At 47.4% G+C, this 7,464-nt stretch overlaps 4 non-coding genes across 4 annotated transcripts; all 4 read right to left on the bottom strand.

The window, feature by feature from the left end:
- Positions 1-1,074: 1,074 nt before the first annotated feature.
- LOC142280963 (U2 spliceosomal RNA) lies at positions 1,075-1,265 on the bottom strand. The gene has a single exon (XR_012743128.1). It is a non-coding gene; the product is annotated as a U2 spliceosomal RNA (small nuclear RNA).
- Positions 1,266-2,652: 1,387 nt separating this feature from the next.
- LOC142280962 (U2 spliceosomal RNA) lies at positions 2,653-2,843 on the bottom strand. Its single transcript, XR_012743127.1, has one exon. It is a non-coding gene; the product is annotated as a U2 spliceosomal RNA (small nuclear RNA).
- A 1,387-nt stretch (positions 2,844-4,230) lies between these two features.
- Positions 4,231-4,421, bottom strand: LOC142280961 (U2 spliceosomal RNA). The gene has a single exon (XR_012743126.1). It is a non-coding gene; the product is annotated as a U2 spliceosomal RNA (small nuclear RNA).
- Positions 4,422-5,808: 1,387 nt separating this feature from the next.
- Positions 5,809-6,001, bottom strand: LOC142280967 (U2 spliceosomal RNA). Its single transcript, XR_012743132.1, has one exon. It is a non-coding gene; the product is annotated as a U2 spliceosomal RNA (small nuclear RNA).
- Positions 6,002-7,464: the final 1,463 nt, after the last annotated feature.

Genomic DNA, 7,464 nt, shown 5'->3' with positions numbered 1-7,464 from the left:
GCCATCCTTACCCGTAGAAAGCCCTTTCATCATCCCCAAACCCTAATCTTTTCCCTTTCCTTCCCAGCCCCCAAACCCTGCCCTCTGTACCTTTCTCACCACCCGCTTCCCTTCTCCTGTCATCCCCCTACCACCCGGGAAAAAAAGAGATTGCCCCCTCCTTCCACTAGCCCACCCTCCCACCCAAAGAACAACTTCTTCTGCGCAGCTTGTTTTCTAGGCAGCAGCGCTATTGTGATGTCATCGGGGGGCATTGTGACAAGCCGCCAGTGTTCCGTCTCTTCATGTTGTGCACAGTTCAAACGGAAAATACATCAACAGGCAGACTACAGAAAAGCTTACTATCAAAGGTTAGAGGGGGGCTTTCTCAGAGGGCTTTTTACAGTTTTTCTATTCCCAATTAGCCGTTTAAGTGTACTTATTGAAAGTAGTAATTCTTTCATAGGCCGCCCTTTCTTAGTATTTGACGTTCCTTATATTGCGGTATGAGGCTTCGCAGTAGGTTGCAAACATTCATCACCCATGACTGTCCCCAATTGAGCTCAGAAGCTCAATGTCTATCATGACCTCTCTTTTAGAATGTCCAAGAGCAAGCAAACTATTCCTCCAGGAGAGGGCGCCAACAGACTACTAAAGAGATCATCATTACTCAAAGAAAACCCCAAAAACCAATGCATGATAGGAATAAACAGGTAACTTTCTTTGGAGTGGAAGCGGAGAGATCGCACCAGATGCCAATTCTAGATGTTATCACACCTGTGGTCACTGCAGCAGCAGGTGAATCCACTTTGTCCAAAAGGGATCTATTCCATTCAATTGCAAATGATCTAGATAAGACAGAGAACTGCAGCACGGGGACATAGCCGAGTTGGTCAGGTTGAGTGGTGATGAGTTTGCTATTTGGATGAATAAAGAAAGTCAAAAGTGTGAAAGATAAAAAACAAAAGGAGGAAGTGTGAAAAGTGAATGGGCCAAATTGAGGTGCATATGAAGACGTATGCTTTCTTCCAATTCATTAAATCGGGCTAATATGAATCAGGTGAATTGAGTTCTGCTTTTGGAAACTGGGTTAAGAAGGGGTGCACCGTTCCTGGAGGTACTGCAATACCAGGTCAATGCGTGGAGTGGACAGAGCAAGCTCTTTTTCCATCTCCCTGTTCTAAAAATCCATTTAATATATGGTCCCCAGATAGGGGACGTATCAGATATTAAACTGATAAGAACAGATACTACACTTGATCTTAGCCAAAAGGCCGAGAAGCGATAACCAGAATTGGTTTGGGCCTCGAGTGGCACCCTGGCCTATGCCGGACACATCTTAGGGAGAGAGAGCGAGAGGGAGACAAACCCACGCCTACACAAGACATTTTGTCACCCAAGCCAACCCTTGAAAAGGCTGCTTTGCAGAGCCAAAACAAGAAGAATGGTGCGTTTTGCAGCCGCCGCCCACTGCAATGAATCTGAATAACTCCTCCTTTAGGGCGCAAGCAACTCCCCTCCCCCTTGCAGTCTTTCCAATTCACGATACAAAAAGACGGACAGGACAGGTTGCCTGACTTTCCGTCACTGCCACCCTTTGCCATCCTTACCCGTAGAAAGCCCTTTCATCATCCCCAAACCCTAATCTTTTCCCTTTCCTTCCCAGCCCCCAAACCCTGCCCTCTGTACCTTTCTCACCACCCGCTTCCCTTCTCCTGTCATCCCCCTACCACCCGGGAAAAAAAGAGATTGCCCCCTCCTTCCACTAGCCCACCCTCCCACCCAAAGAACAACTTCTTCTGCGCAGCTTGTTTTCTAGGCAGCAGCGCTATTGTGATGTCATCGGGGGGCATTGTGACAAGCCGCCAGTGTTCCGTCTCTTCATGTTGTGCACAGTTCAAACGGAAAATACATCAACAGGCAGACTACAGAAAAGCTTACTATCAAAGGTTAGAGGGGGGCTTTCTCAGAGGGCTTTTTACAGTTTTTCTATTCCCAATTAGCCGTTTAAGTGTACTTATTGAAAGTAGTAATTCTTTCATAGGCCGCCCTTTCTTAGTATTTGACGTTCCTTATATTGCGGTATGAGGCTTCGCAGTAGGTTGCAAACATTCATCACCCATGACTGTCCCCAATTGAGCTCAGAAGCTCAATGTCTATCATGACCTCTCTTTTAGAATGTCCAAGAGCAAGCAAACTATTCCTCCAGGAGAGGGCGCCAACAGACTACTAAAGAGATCATCATTACTCAAAGAAAACCCCAAAAACCAATGCATGATAGGAATAAACAGGTAACTTTCTTTGGAGTGGAAGCGGAGAGATCGCACCAGATGCCAATTCTAGATGTTATCACACCTGTGGTCACTGCAGCAGCAGGTGAATCCACTTTGTCCAAAAGGGATCTATTCCATTCAATTGCAAATGATCTAGATAAGACAGAGAACTGCAGCACGGGGACATAGCCGAGTTGGTCAGGTTGAGTGGTGATGAGTTTGCTATTTGGATGAATAAAGAAAGTCAAAAGTGTGAAAGATAAAAAACAAAAGGAGGAAGTGTGAAAAGTGAATGGGCCAAATTGAGGTGCATATGAAGACGTATGCTTTCTTCCAATTCATTAAATCGGGCTAATATGAATCAGGTGAATTGAGTTCTGCTTTTGGAAACTGGGTTAAGAAGGGGTGCACCGTTCCTGGAGGTACTGCAATACCAGGTCAATGCGTGGAGTGGACAGAGCAAGCTCTTTTTCCATCTCCCTGTTCTAAAAATCCATTTAATATATGGTCCCCAGATAGGGGACGTATCAGATATTAAACTGATAAGAACAGATACTACACTTGATCTTAGCCAAAAGGCCGAGAAGCGATAACCAGAATTGGTTTGGGCCTCGAGTGGCACCCTGGCCTATGCCGGACACATCTTAGGGAGAGAGAGCGAGAGGGAGACAAACCCACGCCTACACAAGACATTTTGTCACCCAAGCCAACCCTTGAAAAGGCTGCTTTGCAGAGCCAAAACAAGAAGAATGGTGCGTTTTGCAGCCGCCGCCCACTGCAATGAATCTGAATAACTCCTCCTTTAGGGCGCAAGCAACTCCCCTCCCCCTTGCAGTCTTTCCAATTCACGATACAAAAAGACGGACAGGACAGGTTGCCTGACTTTCCGTCACTGCCACCCTTTGCCATCCTTACCCGTAGAAAGCCCTTTCATCATCCCCAAACCCTAATCTTTTCCCTTTCCTTCCCAGCCCCCAAACCCTGCCCTCTGTACCTTTCTCACCACCCGCTTCCCTTCTCCTGTCATCCCCCTACCACCCGGGAAAAAAAGAGATTGCCCCCTCCTTCCACTAGCCCACCCTCCCACCCAAAGAACAACTTCTTCTGCGCAGCTTGTTTTCTAGGCAGCAGCGCTATTGTGATGTCATCGGGGGGCATTGTGACAAGCCGCCAGTGTTCCGTCTCTTCATGTTGTGCACAGTTCAAACGGAAAATACATCAACAGGCAGACTACAGAAAAGCTTACTATCAAAGGTTAGAGGGGGGCTTTCTCAGAGGGCTTTTTACAGTTTTTCTATTCCCAATTAGCCGTTTAAGTGTACTTATTGAAAGTAGTAATTCTTTCATAGGCCGCCCTTTCTTAGTATTTGACGTTCCTTATATTGCGGTATGAGGCTTCGCAGTAGGTTGCAAACATTCATCACCCATGACTGTCCCCAATTGAGCTCAGAAGCTCAATGTCTATCATGACCTCTCTTTTAGAATGTCCAAGAGCAAGCAAACTATTCCTCCAGGAGAGGGCGCCAACAGACTACTAAAGAGATCATCATTACTCAAAGAAAACCCCAAAAACCAATGCATGATAGGAATAAACAGGTAACTTTCTTTGGAGTGGAAGCGGAGAGATCGCACCAGATGCCAATTCTAGATGTTATCACACCTGTGGTCACTGCAGCAGCAGGTGAATCCACTTTGTCCAAAAGGGATCTATTCCATTCAATTGCAAATGATCTAGATAAGACAGAGAACTGCAGCACGGGGACATAGCCGAGTTGGTCAGGTTGAGTGGTGATGAGTTTGCTATTTGGATGAATAAAGAAAGTCAAAAGTGTGAAAGATAAAAAACAAAAGGAGGAAGTGTGAAAAGTGAATGGGCCAAATTGAGGTGCATATGAAGACGTATGCTTTCTTCCAATTCATTAAATCGGGCTAATATGAATCAGGTGAATTGAGTTCTGCTTTTGGAAACTGGGTTAAGAAGGGGTGCACCGTTCCTGGAGGTACTGCAATACCAGGTCAATGCGTGGAGTGGACAGAGCAAGCTCTTTTTCCATCTCCCTGTTCTAAAAATCCATTTAATATATGGTCCCCAGATAGGGGACGTATCAGATATTAAACTGATAAGAACAGATACTACACTTGATCTTAGCCAAAAGGCCGAGAAGCGATAACCAGAATTGGTTTGGGCCTCGAGTGGCACCCTGGCCTATGCCGGACACATCTTAGGGAGAGAGAGCGAGAGGGAGACAAACCCACGCCTACACAAGACATTTTGTCACCCAAGCCAACCCTTGAAAAGGCTGCTTTGCAGAGCCAAAACAAGAAGAATGGTGCGTTTTGCAGCCGCCGCCCACTGCAATGAATCTGAATAACTCCTCCTTTAGGGCGCAAGCAACTCCCCTCCCCCTTGCAGTCTTTCCAATTCACGATACAAAAAGACGGACAGGACAGGTTGCCTGACTTTCCGTCACTGCCACCCTTTGCCATCCTTACCCGTAGAAAGCCCTTTCATCATCCCCAAACCCTAATCTTTTCCCTTTCCTTCCCAGCCCCCAAACCCTGCCCTCTGTACCTTTCTCACCACCCGCTTCCCTTCTCCTGTCATCCCCCTACCACCCGGGAAAAAAAGAGATTGCCCCCTCCTTCCACTAGCCCACCCTCCCACCCAAAGAACAACTTCTTCTGCGCAGCTTGTTTTCTAGGCAGCAGCGCTATTGTGATGTCATCGGGGGGCATTGTGACAAGCCGCCAGTGTTCCGTCTCTTCATGTTGTGCACAGTTCAAACGGAAAATACATCAACAGGCAGACTACAGAAAAGCTTACTATCAAAGGTTAGAGGGGGGCTTTCTCAGAGGGCTTTTTACAGTTTTTCTATTCCCAATTAGCCGTTTAAGTGTACTTATTGAAAGTAGTAATTCTTTCATAGGCCGCCCTTTCTTAGTATTTGACGTTCCTTATATTGCGGTATGAGGCTTCGCAGTAGGTTGCAAACATTCATCACCCATGACTGTCCCCAATTGAGCTCAGAAGCTCAATGTCTATCATGACCTCTCTTTTAGAATGTCCAAGAGCAAGCAAACTATTCCTCCAGGAGAGGGCGCCAACAGACTACTAAAGAGATCATCATTACTCAAAGAAAACCCCAAAAACCAATGCATGATAGGAATAAACAGGTAACTTTCTTTGGAGTGGAAGCGGAGAGATCGCACCAGATGCCAATTCTAGATGTTATCACACCTGTGGTCACTGCAGCAGCAGGTGAATCCACTTTGTCCAAAAGGGATCTATTCCATTCAATTGCAAATGATCTAGATAAGACAGAGAACTGCAGCACGGGGACATAGCCGAGTTGGTCAGGTTGAGTGGTGATGAGTTTGCTATTTGGATGAATAAAGAAAGTCAAAAGTGTGAAAGATAAAAAACAAAAGGAGGAAGTGTGAAAAGTGAATGGGCCAAATTGAGGTGCATATGAAGACGTATGCTTTCTTCCAATTCATTAAATCGGGCTAATATGAATCAGGTGAATTGAGTTCTGCTTTTGGAAACTGGGTTAAGAAGGGGTGCACCGTTCCTGGAGGTACTGCAATACCAGGTCAATGCGTGGAGTGGACAGAGCAAGCTCTTTTTCCATCTCCCTGTTCTAAAAATCCATTTAATATATGGTCCCCAGATAGGGGACGTATCAGATATTAAACTGATAAGAACAGATTTTTGATTTAATGAAGCTTTCCAAAGCACCACAAAAAATGCATGACCGAAGTCACACCAAAAACAGTGCAAAGGCTAGGATTCGTGTGGACCCCACCGTGAGGAGAGGGTCCCCAAAAATCAACCCCGTCCCTCCGAGCCAGAAGGCCACAGCAAGGGTCAGGGATCTTCGGTGCTCCCCCAAGCCGAAGCCTGGTTGAGCCTTGTCGTTGCTCCCAGCGTCCACCCAGGCATCTTACCCAAGTGGAGTAGAGAGCTACTAGTTGTTGGTTTCGCAGCCGAAACTGCCCGGACCGTCAACCGGTGTTGGTTTCTCAGCCCAAGGCTAACCGGACCTCCAACCGGGTGTTGGTTTCTCAGCCGAAGCTGACCCAGACCTCCAACCGGGTGTTGGTTTCTCAGCCGAAGCTGACCCAGACCTCCAACCGGGTGTTAGTTTCTCAGCCCAAAGCTGACCAGACCTCCGACCGGGATTGTAAAAATTTCCCTTCCTAGCCAGAAGGCCGGGATAGGGTAATATGCTCAAAAAGTATGAAAAGGCAAGGTACGGTGTGCTACAGAGCCCAAGGCTTGCCGGGGTCCCAAGCCAGCAAGCTCAGACTCACTCCAGGGTCGTCAGTCCTGGGGCACGTTGTACCATAGCCCCCCACCCTTACTCAGTCTAATAGCCTCGATCCTGGTAGGGCCATGTTTTCCTCTAGATGAATATACTATCCACCCAGAGTACTAGCAAGCGCAACCTTCCAGTGTGCATTGTATCATTGTACTAAGGTGGCCTGGAGCTTAAACCACCTCTTCGAACAACACTACACTTGATCTTAGCCAAAAGGCCGAGAAGCGATAACCAGAATTGGTTTGGGCCTCGAGTGGCACCCTGGCCTATGCCGGACACATCTTAGGGAGAGAGAGCGAGAGGGAGACAAACCCACGCCTACACAAGACATTTTGTCACCCAAGCCAACCCTTGAAAAGGCTGCTTTGCAGAGCCAAAACAAGAAAACAAGAAGAATGGTGCGTTTTGCAGCCGCCGCCCACTGCAATGAATCTGAATAACTCCTCCTTTAGGGCGCAAGCAACTCCCCTCCCCCTTGCAGTCTTTCCAATTCACGATACAAAAAGACGGACAGGACAGGTTGCCTGACTTTCCGTCACTGCCACCCTTTGCCATCCTTACCCGTAGAAAGCCCTTTCATCATCCCCAAACCCTAATCTTTTCCCTTTCCTTCCCAGCCCCCAAACCTGCCCTCTGTACCTTTCTCACCACCCGCTTCCCTTCTCCTGTCATCCCCCTACCACCCGGGAAAAAAAGAGATTGCCCCCTCCTTCCACTAGCCCACCCTCCCACCCAAAGAACAACTTCTTCTGCGCAGCTTGTTTTCTAGGCAGCAGCGCTATTGTGATGTCATCGGGGGGCATTGTGACAAGCCGCCAGTGTTCCGTCTCTTCATGTTGTGCACAGTTCAAACGGAAAATACATCAACAGGCAGACTACAGAAAAGCTTA

This window comes from Anomaloglossus baeobatrachus, unplaced genomic scaffold (genome assembly GCF_048569485.1).
Source record: "Anomaloglossus baeobatrachus isolate aAnoBae1 unplaced genomic scaffold, aAnoBae1.hap1 Scaffold_4647, whole genome shotgun sequence".
Classification (NCBI taxonomy): Eukaryota; Metazoa; Chordata; class Amphibia; order Anura; family Aromobatidae; genus Anomaloglossus; species Anomaloglossus baeobatrachus.
This window is presented reverse-complemented; position numbering and strand designations above follow the sequence as displayed.